Below are 16,650 nucleotides of genomic sequence, written 5' to 3' on the forward strand. Positions count from 1 at the left end.
CCTTTTGGAACACACCCTGCATCTTTTTTGGGTCCTTCCCTTCCTTGCTGTCTGGGGGACTTGACCTGGAAAATGTTGCCCTGGTACAACACGGGCACCTTGACTTCCTTAAGTACTAGGACCCTCGCCCCGGCCTGGCTTTGAAAAATTAGGGCCTTGATAACCACCTCTTGGAACTGGAGGAAAGTTCCTGTGTGGCCTGCAGATTGAAATAGCACATACGCATTGTACATTGCCACCTGTACAATGTGTACGGCCAGCTTTGTGTACCACACTTTTGTTTTTCGTGTGGCATTGTAGGGCTTCAGAACTTGATCTGAAAGATCAACCCCTCCCATGTGCTTATTGTAGTCCAGGATGCAAACTGGTTTGGGGACAGTGGTAGTGGTACCTCGCACATGAGCAGGGGAGCTGGTATTTGTGTGAACAGTGGTCAGTAAAAGGACGTCCCTCTTGTCCTTGTACTTAACCGCCAGCATGTTCTCATTGAGGAGAGCCCTGCTTTCACCCATTCTCAGTGGTTGCCCTACCAGGGATCTAGGGAGGCCTCTCTGATTTTTGCGCACTGTGCTGCAAGCCACAGTACTTCTGGCAGTTAGAGACCTGAATAGGAGTATGCTGGTATAATAGTTATCCACATAGAGGTGGTAACCCTTTTCCAGGAGTGGGTGCAGCAAGTCCCACACAATCTTTCCACTAACTCCTAGGGTGGTGGGGGGGGGGGGGGGGCATTCTGGGGGTTCTATGCGGGAATCTTCCCCTTCATAAACGCGGAACTTGTGGGTGTAACCGGAGCTACTCTCACAAAGTTTGTAAATTTTTATGCCATATCTTGCCCGTTTGCTAGGCAGGTACTGGCGGAATCTAACCCTCCCTTTGAAAAGTAACAGGGACTAATCTAAACATACATTTTTATCAAGTGTGAACACTTCAGCAAACTTGGTGTTAAAGGGTTTCTACCACCTCATTTTGACCTAATTAGCTCTCAGACACTAGCGATCTGCTAGTGTCTGATCTACCTAACAATGCTATTCTCAGATCTGTGTGTGGATCCGTTTCACAAAAAAACAAACTTTTATTAATATGCTAATGAGCCTCTAGGTGCTATGGGGGCGTCTTTTCAGCACCTAGAGGCTCGGTCTACTCACATTGTATGCCACCCCGCTCGTCCGTTAAGCCCGCCCATCTCCTCTTAAATGCCATCCTCCATCTGAGCCAGTGGACGAATTCTCGCGCTTGCGCCGTGCGGGTCTGTATTCGGCGCAGGCGCAGTGAATGTCTGACCGCTCAGAATTATAAAGTACAATCCCTGTTGAGATATTATTCCTTCTAGCGCTGCAAATCCCAGGACAAAGTGAGTAGAAATAGTCTGCACAGTAAAATAGGAAAAAAAGGATTGCGCTGCAGGAGAGTGTTCTTATTGTATTTAAGTCCAATGGTATTAGTGTTCTATTGTCTATGGAAATCCTCAGTCAAACAGGTTCATCTATGCACATCAATCACAGCTACGGTGTGGAAATCTGAAATAGAATAGAAACCGCACTATGGTGTAGTTACTTCTCAAAGGAGGTGTCACCTGCGAACAGGTTATACTCACAAAACTCAGATGGTATTGCGCGTAACAAGCAGGCTCAACGATGTCATCCACCAGGGAACTTCACACACTGAAGTAAAAGTAAATCTGCAGTGGTCGGGAGGACCACTGCCATCCACAAATCCCCCACCCCATAACACTGTGGTACGTACTTCACCATCGGTGTGACCTCCTTTCTTTGAGACTTCGAAGAGTGGGGAGTCTGGTGTTATCCTGTGACAAGTGGTTTTCCATCTTCGGGATCGTGGACATTTGCAGGATTCCACATATACGGTGAAGCACTCCGTCCGTGCGGTTTCTTAGGCGGCAGCTAAGGGTCATCTACCAGCTGCGGCACAAACCTGCATCCGTCCTCCCGACCACTGCAGATTTACTTTTACTTCAGTAACCTGTTCGCAGGTGACACCTCCTTTGAGAAGTTACTACACCATAGTGCGGTTTCTATTCTATTTCAGATTTCCATACCATAGCTGTGATTGATGTGCATAGATGAACCTGTTTGACTGAGGATTTCCATAGACAATAGAACACTAATACCATTGGACTTAAATACAATAAGAACACTCTCCTGCAGCGCAATCCTTTTTTTCCTAATGTCTGACCGCTGCCTGCACAGACATCTTGGTCATCGGCGCAGGCGCAGTGGAGATGTCTGTGCAGGGAGCGGTCAGACATTCACTGTGCCTGTGCAGAATACAGACGCGCAGGCGCGAGAATTTGTCCACTGGCTCAGATGGAGGATGGCATTCAAGAGGAGATGGGCGGGCTTAACGGACGAGCGGGGCGGCATACAATGTGAGTAGACCGAGCCTCTAGGTGCTGAAAAGATGTCCCCATAGCACCTAGAGGCTCATTAGCATATTAATAAAAGTTTGTTTTTTAGTGAAATGGATCCACACACAGGTCTGAGAATAGCATTGTTCGGTAGAGCAGACACTAGCAGATCGCTAGTGTCTGAGAGCTAATTAGGTCAAAATGAGGTGGTAGAAAACCTTTAAGGTGGTCAAGGACGGGCCTAACCTTGAAAAGATGGTCAAATGTCGGGTCATTTTGGGGTGGGCACTGTGTATTGTCGTTGTAGTGCAGGAATTTCTGAATTGACTCAAAATGCTTCTGGGTCATGGTCTGATTGTAAATTGGAGTCTGGTAGAAAATGTCCGAACTCCAATATTGTCTGACATTTGGCTTCTTTAATACACCCATATGCAGCACGAGTCCCCAAAACTTCATCATCTCTGCTTCACTTGCTGGGGTCCAACCTAGGGGTCTAGCGTATGGCGAGGTAGGGTTCTGAGCTATAAATTGTTGGGCGTACAAATTGGTTTGAGCCACCATTAAATTTACTAAATCTTCAGAGAAGGGGTGGGGTCCATATAGGGTCACTCTGGGGGGCTGCCTCCGCTGCTACCCTGGGGCACCTTCTAGAGGGTCCCTCATCAGCGGATGATGATGATGATTAGGGGGTAGAGGAGTAGAGGAAAGTGGCATCCTCTTCTCCCTCACTGGCCGACTCAGTATCAGAGGCAAGATAGGCATATGCCTCTTCAGCTGAGTAAACTCGTTGGGACGGACGGGCCATTTTTATTTTATTGGGGTGTTTTGTGTGAAATGTGTAAAACTTTATTTAGTATGGGGTGTGTATATAGTGTTTTCACACGTGAAGGGGCTTGTTATAAATTTGAAATATAGAGAAAAGAGTAGAAAAAAAAAAAGTGCTGGATGCACGCACAAACCTACACTAACACTACCTAACTCAAATTGATTTCTATATACCGGTATATGTATATGGAGATTTATATATATATATATATATATATATATATATATGAGAGAGAGAGAAAATAAAGAACTTCGGTGGCACCAGTGACCAGGCTCAGGTGCAAGGTCCAAGGGAATTGGCTTCTCACCCTTAATATACGTAAGAAATTGGACAGCACTCCAAGACTTGAAAAGACGTGATGTATTTATTCACCCATGTGGAACAATTGCAACGTTTAAGATAGATAAAACTAACTACACAAAAAAATTTAAAATGTGACCAGTAAACTGAGCAGACCGGTCAGAAAAATGGATGTTTCTGATCAGTGCTCAGCAGGTGCAGGACGCACGCACGCACACAAATATTATGTTTGTGCAAAAATCTACACTAACACTACCTAACTAAAATGTATTTCTATATATATGTATATGGCGATTTATTTATATATATATATATATATATATATATATATATCTACACGAAAAAAAAAAAAAAAGGGCACAGTAAACTGAGCAGACCGGTCAGAAAAATTGATGTTTCTGACCAGCGCTCAGCAGATGCAGGACACATGCACGCAGACAGATATTATCTACACTAACACTACCTAACTAAAATTGATTTCTATATATATGTATATGGAGAATTACATATATACCGTAGATATAACTACCGTATATTTCGCCCTAAAAGACGCACCGGCCCATAAGACGCACATAGGTTTTTGAGGAGGAAAATAATAAAAAAATAATTTTTAACCAAAAGGTGTGCTTTTGGTGGGTTTGAACTAATTGTGGTCTGTGCATGACACTATTATGGCGGACCTGTGGATGATGCACTGTTATGGGGTGGGGGATTTGTGGATGGCACTGTTATGTGGGGGAGCTGTGGATGGCATTATGATGGTGGGGGGGATCTGTGGATGGCATTATGATGGTGGGGGGGATCTGTGGATGGCATTATGATGGTGGGGGGGATCTGTGGATGGCACTGTTATGGGGTAGTGGATCTGTGGATGACACTGCTATATGTGTCATCCATTGATCCCCCCATAACAGTCCCATCCACAGATCCCCCCCCCATCATAATGCCATCCACAGACCCCCCCATCATTATCCCATCCACAGATCCCTAAGGAGGGGCTGTAGTAGGCGGGGAGAGCGGCGGGGCCGTGCAGGCACTGTACTCCTACCCCGCCGCTCAGTATGTACTGTATTATACGTAGTGTTAATCATCATATCTAAACTGAGTAATGATGCGGTCCCCATGTGTACCGTACTTACCAGTACACATGTCAGGCTCCTGTAGTAAGCACTAGCAGCTAGCAGGCAGGCCGGGCTGCAGGCAGCCGTAACTCACTGGGATCACGTGCCTGCTCCGCCTGCTTCATTCATAAAGTAGGCGGAGCAGGCACGTGACCTCCTTTTGGGGGGAAAAAAGTGTGCCTTATGGGGCGAAAAATACGGTAACTACTTGAAAAAAGAGGGGGGAAGAGGGACAGGGATTAGGGCATGGGAGGGGGTGTGGATTAGGCTTCTGGAACTTCTGCTGCAGAAAAATAAAAATAAATCACTGCAGCAGATGTGCCAGATGTTCTTCTTCTATACAGGAGCAGTAAAGGCAGTGAAAGCTGTGGTAAAACCACAAATCCCAGCAGATCGAGTACAGTCTTTAAGTCACGTCTGGTACGCAGGTCCTCTACGGGTTGAAGTGCATCAATAATCAATGGTGTAAAAATCCATACCACAGTGATTGAAAATTCTTATATAACTTCATCCATTGATATTATGAAATCATATATATAGTAAAGTGCCTGTGCATACATTAGTGCTTACACCTGTGTAAAGTGTTGTGTGTAAATCATAATCCACAGCATCAGCTGTGATCAATGTAATATAATATCTACACACACCTGCTGTATCGTTAGTGGCTCATAGTGTGAGCAATTGCGTCCTCCATGAGCCAATCCGCATGTCCTGAGCAGCGCCAATAACACACTATCACGCCCAATCTCACGTGACCAAGGGGCGTCACTGCGCCGATCACGTGTGCGCTCCAAGGGAGGCGTCAGATAGAGGAAACAGAGCTCACCAGACATGCACAGTCTACATAGGATATATATAATAAATCAAAACAAGGAATAACCACCTGAGGAGACAATATATAGAATAAGATATGCTATCTACACACATCTTATGGGGTATAATAAGAATAATCCTCTTATATTCAGAAACAGGAATTTGCTATATAGATATCAGACATAATAACACTCTGTATGTCTGAAAATAATGTATATAGTAAACCCATAGGGGCAATGGAGCAACAATAAAGCAGAGAGAGGTGTGCCAACCAATGGCCCCACACCCCTCTCAACAGGAGGAGACCTACAGTTGCAAGAAAAAGTATGTGAACCCTTTGGAATGATATAGATTTCTGCACAAATTGGTCATAAAATGTGATCTGATCTTCATCTAAGTCACAACAATAGACAATCACAGTCTGCTTAAACTAATAACACACAAAGAATTAAATGTTACCATGCTTTTATTGAACACACCATGTAAACATTCTCAGTGCAGGTGGAAAAAGTATATGTACCCCTAGACTAATGACATCTCCAAGAGGTAATTGGAGTGAGGTGTCAGCCAACTGGAGTCCAATCAATAAGATGAGATTGGAGGTGTTGGTTACAGCTGCCCTGCCCTATAAAAAACACACACCAGTTCTGGGTTTGCTTTTCACAAGAAGCATTGCCTGATGTGAATGATGCCTCGCACAAAAGAGCTCTCAGAAGACCTACGATTAAAAATTGTTGACTTGCATAAAGCTGGAAAGGGTTATAAAAGTATCTGCAAAAGCCTTGCTGTTCATCAGTCCACGGTAAGACAAATTGTCTATAAATGGAGAAAGTTCAGCACTACTGCTACTCTCCCTAGGAGTGGCCGTCCTGTAAAGATGACTGCAAGAGCACAGCGCAGACTGCTCAATGAGGTGAAGAAGAATTAAATGTTACCATGTTTTTATTGAACACACCATGTAAACATTCACAGTGCAGGTGGAAAAAGTATGTGAACCCTTGGATTTAATAACTGGTTAAACCTACTTTGGCAGCAATAACTTCAACCAAACGTTTCCTGTAGTTGGAGATCAGACGTGCACAACGGTTAGGAGTAATTCTTGACCATTCCTCTTTACAGAAATGTTTCAGTTCAGCAATATTCTTGGGATGTCTGGTGTGAATCGCTTTCTTGAGGTCATGCCACAGCATCTCAATCGGATTGAGGTCAGGACTCTGACTGGGCCACTCCAGAAGGCGTATTTTCTTCTGTTTAAAGGGGTTATCCGAGTTATTTTTTTGTGCTTTCTATGTTCCTAACTAAGCAAATGTAACAGCTTTCAAAATAACTCACTTTATCTCCAGTTGCTGCTTTCTCAGATTTCACTGAGGGTCGCATGACCTGTGATGTCAGCTTCTCTCCCTTCTCTGATAAAGGTCGTTTACAAGCCTGTAAACGAGACGTCACTGTGCTGGCCACGCCCCCCCCCCGCGTTCACTGCCGTCTACTCTCTACTAGGATTCTTAACCCCTTCAGCTGCACAGCTCTGCAGGCAGTGAGGAGACAATGCTGGGCACTGGAGCTGACATACTAGAGAGAGCATTACACAAGAAGGTAGGGGGAAGATCCTGTGTGTATTAGCAGTGTCATTATACAGGTGGGACATGTAGTCCTACACATACAACATGCTGCAGAGTCTCCCAGCACTCAGGGCAGCTTTTGTATCCACTCCCTTAGCAGTGTCATTATACAGCTGGGACTTGTAGTCCTACACATACAACATGCTGCAGAGTCTCCCAGCAGGCAGACATGTCACTCAGGGCAGCTCTTGTATTCACTCCCTTAGCAGTGCAGGGGGAGGGGCAGAGATTGTTTTTATTGCATGTAAACAAAGGGCCAGAAAAGAACCAGGGAAATTAGGAAAAATTATATATATTTTTTGCATAAAACTTGCTTAGCTCAGTTATATCAGATTTTCTGTGCTATATTATTTTTTTTTCATAACTCGGACAACCCCTTTAAGCCATTCTGTTGTTAATTTACTTCTATGCTTTGGGTCATTGTCTAGGGATCGACCGATATTGATTTTTTTAGGGCCGATACTGATAATCTGTGCCCTTTCAGGCTGATAATTTATACTGATATTCAGTGAATTTTCATTTTTGAAATTTTTTTTAAAATTCCTACACAAATCTGCTGAAAATGAATATGTTTATTGTTAACGTGTAGTTTTCTTTTTTGTAAATCTTTCTTTTTCATTTAAACTTAATATTTTGGTGTTTTTTTTTTTTGTTTTTTTTACTAACTTTTAGCCCCCTTAGGGACTAGAACCCTTGTCCTATTCACCCTGATAAATCTCTATCAGGGTGAATAGGACTTCACACTCTCCGTGCTGCCCCGTGCATAGTGCACACAGCAGCAAGAGAGCTGACTATGGCAGCCAGGGCTTCAATAGCGTCCTGGCTGCCATAGTAACCGATCGGAGCCCCAGGCTTACACTGCTGGGGCTCCGATCGGAACTGCCACTGAGGAGGAGGAGAGAGGGAACCCTGATTAATACTGGGGGGCTTGGGTGGGGGGTGCACTGCGCCACCAATGATTAATACTGGGTTTGGGGGGGGGGCGCACTGCACCACCAATGATTAATACTGGGGCTGGGCGCACTGCGCCACCAATGAAGATAACTCTCATTAATTCATATACAGGAGGCAGGAGCTGGCTGCAGAATAACATAGCCAGCTCCTGACCTCTATGAGCGTTAGCTGCGATCCATGGCAGTTAACCCCTCAGGTGCGGCACCTGAGGGGTTAACTACCGCAGATCGCAGCTACTTGTCATAGAGGTCGGGAGACTGCTATGTGATTCTGCAGCCAGCTCCCGCCTCCTGCATATGAATTAATGAGAGAGTTATCTTGATTGGTGGCGCAGTGGCCACAGCCCCTCCCTTCCTCTTGTCCTCCCTCTTCTCATTGGTGGCAGCAGCGGCACAGGGGGAGGGAGACACTGCTTCGTTCTCCCCTGTGCTGCTGAGGGAACACAGAGAGCGCTAACAGCAGCGCGATCCGTGTTCCCGATTGGTTATCTGAATATCGGCAAAATAGATACCGATACCGTTTAAAATCCTGAATATTAGCCGATAATATCGGTAAAACCGATAATCGGTCGATCCCTATCGTTGTCCTGTTGCAACACCCATCTTCTGTTGATCTTCAGCTGGTGGACAGATGGCCTTAAAGGGGTTCTGCACTTTGTTTTAACTGATGATCTATCCTCTGGATAGATCATCAGCTTCTGATCCGTGGGGGTCCAACACCCGGGACCCCCGCCGATCAGCTGTTTGAGAAGGCAGCGGCACTCCAGCAGCGCCGTGGCCTTCTCACTGTTTACTCCAGCCCACTGACGTTACGACTAGTATCAACTAGCGTAGGCGGGGCTAAGCTTGAATGGAGCTTAGCCCCGCCAACGCTAGTTGATACTAGTCGTGACGTCAGTGGGCCGGCGGTAAACAGTGAGAAGGCCGCGGCGCTGCTGGAGCTCCGTTGCCTTCTCAAACAGCTGATCGGCGGGGGTCCTGGGTGTTGGACCCCCGCCGATCAGAAACTGATGATCTATCCAGAGGATAGATCATCAGTTAAAACAAAGTGCAGAACCCCTTTAAGTTCTCCTGCAAAATGTCTTGATTACTTGGGAATTCATTTTTCCTTCGATGATAGCAATCTGTCCAGGCCCTGACGCAGCAAAGCAGCCCCAAACCATGATTCCCCCACCACCATACTTCACAGTTGGGATGAGGTTTTGATGTTGGTGTGCTGTGCCTCTTTTTCTCCACACATAGGGCCAGATTTATCATTACTCTGACAGCTCACTCCACTTTCACATATGGCTAAAGTAAGTTTTAGCCAAGTCAGATTTATGATCGGCCCTTTAAGACTGTAATAAATGTGGTTTGACGGTAGTAGTTTATCCGTCAGTATGCAGCTTTACAAAAGTCGCACATCTTTACTAAAAAGTCGCATGTCTTTACAAAAAAGTTGCATGTTCTATTAAAAAGTCTCATAAAATAAGCATGATCTTCACTGGAGTGAAATTGCGCATTTTTTTACGACTTTTTTGCGACTTTTTAAATAGTCGCAATAGTAAATCTGTCTAGAGATTAATTTACATAAGAAAACACGCCCACTTTCAGAAAACTGGCGAGCATAGTGCAGAGCAGAAAAAAAGTCGCAATCTTTTGCGCAGTTTAAGCGATTGCGCAAAAATTTGCGACTTTTTCACTCCATTATTCTGACTTGAGCTAATGATAAATCTGGCCCAAAGTGTTGTGTGTTTCTTCTAAACAACTCAACTTTGGTTTCATCTGTCCACAGAATATTTTGCCAGTACTGCTGTGAAACATCCAGGTGCTCTTGTGCAAACTGTAAACGTGCAGCAATGTTTTTTTTGGACAGCAGTGGCTTCCTCTGTGGTATATGCAAAGAAAAGGGGGTTAGTCAGCACCTCCCAGTGCGCAGGTGCACGCTGCCATGGCAAAGACCTAGAGAAAAAAAAGACAATGCAGCAGCACCCTGCAAATCAGATAAAGTACAATAATGCCATAGTCACAAAAATTCTAGTGCTAATGCTACGCACTAGCCTGTCTGCCCCATAGGCTGATTTTAATTAGTTTCAGTATAAAGCTGTGGCCTGCTCTCACTACATTCATTGGAAGCTGTCTGGCACAAGGAAAGGTATAGAGTGGGCTCGGCATGCATGTTGGTACCTGCATCCCTTGTAAAGGAGGCCATTTTGGCACCAAAAATGGTAAAAGGCAGAGTGGACCCAGCATGCATGTGGATCCAACACCTCATGAACTTTATGGCGACCATTATGGCGCATAACAGGTAATATTTAGTGTTAGGACCCGACTTACAGAGATCGCCTTGACGTACGGCAGACGGGCTCAGATGGTTTTGTACAAAATGCATTTGCCAAGCATCTCACTTTATAAATAAGCGTAGCATTAGCACTATAATTTTTGTGACTATGGCATTATTGTACTTTCTCTGATTTGCAGGGTGCTGCTGCATTGTCTTTTTTTCTCTTCCTCTGTGGTATCCTCCCATGAAATACATTCTTGTTTAGTGTTTTACGTATCATAGATTCGCTAACAGGGATGTTGGCATATGCCAGAGACTTTTGTAAGTCTTTAGCTGACACTCTAGGATTCTTCTTCACCTCATTGAGCAGTCTGCGCTGTGCTCTTGCAGTCATCTTTACAGGACGGCCACTCCTAGGGAGAGTAGCAGCAGTGCTGAACTTTCTCCATTTATAGACCATTTGTCTTACCGTGGACTGATGAACAGCAAGGCTTTTGCAGATACTTTTATAACCCTTTCCAGCTTTATGCAAGTCAACAATTCTTAATCATAGGTCTTCTGAGAGCTCTTTTGTGCGAGGCATCATTCACATCAGGCAATGCTTTTTGTGAAAAGCAAACCCAGAACTGGTGTGTGTTTTTTATAGGGCAGGGCAGCAGTAACCAACACCTCCAATCTCATCTCATTGATTGGACTCCAGTTGGCTGACACCTCACTCCAATTAGCTCTTGGAGATGTCATTAGTCTAGGGGTTCACATACTTTTTCCACCTGCACTGTGAATGTTTACATGGTGTGTTCAATAAAAGCAGGGTAACATTTCATTCTTTGTGTGTTATTAGTTTAAGCAGACGGTGATTGTCTATTGTTGTGACTTAGATGAAGATCAGATCACATTTTATGACCAATTTGTGCAGAAATCCATATCATTCCAAAGGGTTCACATACTTTTTCTTGCAACTGTATATGGATAAGGTGGGGCAACCAGCCATGATCAATGGCATGATTCCACCCACCCCTTTTATGGTCCCACGTTCAGTGGCACAAACTCGTGTCCTCCAACTTGGGACCAAAGTAGTAATCCCAAAAGAAACTCAAAGTTCACAAGGGTGAATACTTCAGGGCATTTTATTAATAAACATACCCAATAACAAGGCCCCACATGTATTAATTGAGAACATGTAAATATAAATAGAAATTTCTGTGTCTGGAAGAGACATATCATTTATGACAATTGTATTCTCCAGGAGGCTATGTCTTTAAATAGTCGATGTAGATGGTCTTTATATTTCTCAATGCGAACACCAGCGAAATGCAGCAGAGTGAAAAATGACAAAGCAGATGTCAATCTGAAAAATAAAGAAAAATAATTGTGAAACATATGTAAAAGTTAACTTAAAGACATCGTTCATACTACCAAACAGCAGGGACCGATATAGAGATTCAACAGACACTGGATATATAAAGGGAGTGCAGAATTATTAGGCAAGTTGTATTTTTGAGGATAAATTTTATTATTGAACAACCATGTTCTCAATGAACCCAAAAAACTCATTAATATCAAAGCTGAATATTTTTGGAAGTAGTTTTTATTTTGTTTTTAGTTTTAGCTATTTTAGGGGGATATCTGTGTGTGCAGGTGACTATTACTGTGCATAATTATTAGGCAACTTAACAAAAAACAAATATATACCCATTTCAATTATTTATTTTTACCAGTGAAACCAATATAACATCTCAACATTCACAAATATACATTTCTGACATTCAAAAACAAAACAAAAACAAATCAGTGACCAATATAGCCACCTTTCTTTGCAAGGACACTCAAAAGCCTGCCATCCATGGATTCTGTCAGTGTTTTGATCTTTTCACCATCAACATTGCGTGCAGCAGCAACCACAGCCTCCCAGACACTGTTCAGAGAGGTGTACTGTTTTCCCTCCTTGTAAATCTCACATTTGATGATGGACCACAGGTTCTCAATGGGGTTCAGATCAGGTGAACAAGGAGGCCATGTCATTAGATTTTCTTCTTTTATACCCTTTCTTGCCAGCCACGCTGTGGAGTACTTGGACGCGTGTGATGGAGCATTGTCCTGCATGAAAATCATGTTTTTCTTGAAGGATGCAGACTTCTTCCTGTACCACTGCTTGAAGAAGGTGTCTTCCAGAAACTGGCAGTAGGACTGGGAGTTGAGCTTGACTCCATCCTCAACCCGAAAAGGCCCCACAAGCTCATCTTTGATGATACCAGCCCAAACCAGTACTCCACCTCCACCTTGCTGGCGTCTGAGTCGGACTGGAGCTCTCTGCCCTTTACCAATCCAGCCACGGGCCCATTCATCTGGCCCATCAAGACTCACTCTCATTTCATCAGTCCATAAAACCTTAGAAAAATCAGTCTTGAGATATTTCTTGGCCCAGTCTTGACGTTTCAGCTTGTGTGTCTTGTTCAGTGGTGGTCGTCTTTCAGCCTTTCTTACCTTGGCCATGTCTCTGAGTATTGCACACCTTGTGCTTTTGGGCACTCCAGTGATGTTGCAGCTCTGAAATATGGCCAAACTGGTGGCAAGTGGCATCTTGGCAGCTGCACGCTTGACTTTTCTAAGTTCATGGGCAGTTATTTTGCGCCTTGGTTTTTCCACACACTTCTTGCGACCCTGTTGACTATTTTGAATGAAACGCTTGATTGTTCGATGATCACGCTTCAGAAGCTTTGCAATTTTAAGAGTGCTGTCCCTCTGCAAGATATCTCACTATTTTTGACTTTTCTGAGCCTGTCAAGTCCTTCTTTTGACCCATTTTGCCAAAGGAAAGGAAGTTGCCTAATAATTATGCACACCTGATATAGGGTGTTGATGTCATTAGACCACACCCCTTCTCATTACAGAGATGCACATCACCTAATATGCTTAATTGGTAGTAGGCTTTCGAGCCTATACAGCTTGGAGTAAGACAACATGCATAAAGAGGATGATGTGGTCAAAATACTCATTTGCCTAATAATTCTGCACGCAGTGTAGTGAGGCCCAGCTTCAACCAAAGAGACTCCACTTGAACTCAGTATTAAGACCTCTGGGTTTAGGGTCTGTAATCGATGAATCCACTGGAGTTCTCTCTCTCTATCTAGGTGCAATATGATCCAAAAATTCTAAATTTAAGATCCTTTTCTCTCTGTCCAAAATCAACAAAATGCTTAGGAACAGGTAAATCCTTTCTTTTTTGTCTGATTGTGTATCTATGTTGGTTTAATCTGCTCTTCAGGTCCCAAGTGGTCTCTCCAACATAGAGTAGATAACAAGGGCACTGAAGCAGATAAACCACATATGTACTATCACAAGTAAGAAAATGGTGAATGTCAAATCGTGTCCCCAGTGTAGGATGTGTAAAAGCTGCTCCTTTCAGCAAAAAAGGACAGTTAACGCAGTTAAGACAAGGGTAGCAGCCTAACCTCTTACTACAAATATACACTCACCTAAAGAATTATTAGGAACACCTGTTCTATTTCTCATTAATGCAATTATCTAGTCAACCAATCACATGGCAGTTGCTTCAATGCATTTAGGGGGGTGGTCCTGGTCAAGACAATCTCCTGAACTCCAAACTGAATGTCAGAATGGGAAAGAAAGGTGATTTAAGCAATTTTGAGCGTGGCATGGTTGTTGGTGCCAGACGGGCCGGTCTGAGTATTTCACAATCTGCTCAGTTACTGGGATTTTCACACACAACCATTTCTAGGGTTTACAAAGAATGGTGTGAAAAGGGAAAAACATCCAGTATGCGGCAGTCCTGTGGGCAAAAATGCCTTGTGGATGCTAGATGTCAGAGGAGAATGGGCCGACTGATTCAAGCTGATAGAAGAGCAACGTTGACTGAAATAACCACTCGTTACAACCGAGGTATGCAGCAAAGCATTTGTGAAGCCACAACACGCACAACCCTGAGGCGGATGGGCTACAACAGCAGAAGACCCCACCAGGTACCACTCATCTCCACTACAAATAGGAAAAAGAGGCTACAATTTGCACGAGCTCACCAAAATTGGACTGTTGAAGACTGGAAAAATGTTGCCTGGTCTGATGAGTCTCGATTTCTGTTGAGACATTCAAATGGTAGAGTCCGAATTTGGCGTAAACTGAATGAGAACATGTATCCATCATGCCTTGTTACCACTGTGCAGGCTGGTGGTGGTGGTGTAATGGTGTGGGAGATGTTTTCTGGGCACACTTTAGGCCCCTTAGTGCCAATTGGGCATCGTTTAAATGCCACGAGCTACCTGAGCATTGTTTCTGACCATGACCATCCCTTCATGACTACCATGTACCCATCCTCTGATGGCTACTTCCAGCAGGATAATGCACCATGTCACAAAGCTCGAATCATTTAAAATTGGTTTCTTGAGCATGACAATGAGTTCACTGTACTACAATGGCCCCCACAGTCACCAGATCTCAACCCAATAGAGCATCTTTGGGATGTGGTGGAACGGGAGCTTCGTGCCCTGGATGCACGAATCAGATCACATTTGCTATCAGCACCTTGTTGAATCAATGCCACGTAGAATTAAGGCAGTTCTGAAGGCAAAAGGGGGTCCAACACCGTATTAGTATGGTGTTCCTAATAATTCTTTAGGTGAGTGTATGTTTGTACCTTACCCTTAGGCTACTTTCACACTAGCGTTCGGGGCTCCGCTTGTGAGCTCCGTTTGAAGGCTCTCACAAGCGGCCCCGAACGCATCCGTACTGCCCCAATGCATTCTGAGTGGATGCGGATCCACTCAGAATGCATCAGCCTGGCAACGTTCAGGTGTCTGCCTGACCGTGCGGAGGCAAACGGATCCGTTCAGACTTACAATGTAAGTCAATGGGGACGGATCCGTTTGAAGTTGACACAATATGGCTCAATTTTCAAACGGATCCGTCACCCATTGACTTTCAATGTAAAGTCTGGACGGATCTGTCTAAACTACTTTCATACTTTGAATTTTTTCTAAACTATAATGCAGACGGATCCGTTCTGAACGGATCCAAACGTCTGCATTATAGGAGCGGATCCGTCTGTGCAGACACCAGACGGATCCGCTCTGAACGCAAGTGTGAAAGTAGCCTTACTGGATATATCAGCCTTCACCAACCTATCACGAAGGTTCGGCGGACGTCGATGGGACATAAGTGGTGGTGCCGTGAATTCTTTAATATGTTTCAAATTACTAGTCAAAATTGACCAATGTTTCCTGATAATCCCATTTATTTGGCTATTCTTTTTGGAAATAGTAGTAACAAACGGTATGCGTGTGGTAGGGGCCTTATCTTTCTTCTTATTTAACGGTTGATGGTTCAATGCATTCGACAGATATTTCTGTACAAGCCTAGAGTAGCCTAGAGTGATATACGCTTTGTCTAAATGTATGTCTCATCTTTTGATACCTATTAGACAATTTGCCAGTGTCCTGTACAATATGCTTGACTCTGAGAAATTGACTACATGGTAGAGAGTCAACAGTTGATTTAGGATGGCATTCTGATATAGTGGATATAATGCTGTGGTTCTGGTATCATTTGAAAGGTTGGAATGCCAGCTTTCAAACAAGGTCAGGCCTCCCCTCTTCATGTTTCTAGCTGGTACCAATCTTAAGATATGAGAGCATCTAAAGCAGCCCTCCCTCTTCAGTCTGGTTTGCTTTGGGCACTTGGAGCAGCAGAGCTGGACACTTAGGAGCTGTTTTCCAGCAGAATAAATGTGTTTTTCCTGGACATGGAATACAGACACATAGTGCACACAGGTATGCTTGGAATGTGTATGCAATATTCTATCTCTTAGGCCCCTTTCACACGATCGAGTATTCCGCGCGGATGCGATGCGGGAGGTGAACGCATTGCACCCGCACTGAATACTGACCCATTCATTTCTATGGGGCTGTGCACACGAGCGGTGATTTTCACGCATCACTTTTGCGTTGCGTGAAAATCGCAGCATGCTCCTCTTTGTGCTTTTTTCACGTAACGCAGGCCCCATAGAAATGAATGGGGTTGCGTGAAAATCGCAAGCATCCGCAAGCAAGTGCGGATGCGGTGCGATTTTCACGCACGGTTGCTAGGAGACGATCGGGATGGAGACCCGAACCTTATTATTTTCCCTTATAACATGGTTATAAGGGAAAATAATAGCATTCTGAATACAGAAGGCTAAGTAAAACAGGGCTGGAGGGGTTAAAAAAAATAAAAAATCATTTAACTCACCTTAAATCATTTAATTCACCATGATAAAAGATCATGTGACGTACCATGTGATGACCAGAGTGACGTCATCCCAGGTCCTTAAACTATAGTTAATGCTCTCCACAGGTCCTATACAGTAAAAGAGTCAGACGGAGATGCCGGGCATCA

The 16,650-nt window shown here is 44.1% G+C and overlaps 1 long non-coding RNA gene across 1 annotated transcript; it reads right to left on the reverse strand.

The window, feature by feature from the left end:
• Positions 1 to 1,990: 1,990 nt before the first annotated feature.
• Positions 1,991 to 10,424, reverse strand: LOC120980138. The gene is made up of 3 exons (XR_005774473.1): positions 10,414 to 10,424; positions 9,178 to 9,181; positions 1,991 to 2,124 (listed from the first exon to the last, which is right to left on the reverse strand). It is a non-coding gene; the product is annotated as an uncharacterized LOC120980138 (long non-coding RNA).
• Positions 10,425 to 16,650: the final 6,226 nt, after the last annotated feature.

Source organism: Bufo bufo, chromosome 10 (assembly GCF_905171765.1).
Source record: "Bufo bufo chromosome 10, aBufBuf1.1, whole genome shotgun sequence".
Taxonomy (NCBI): Eukaryota; Metazoa; Chordata; class Amphibia; order Anura; family Bufonidae; genus Bufo; species Bufo bufo.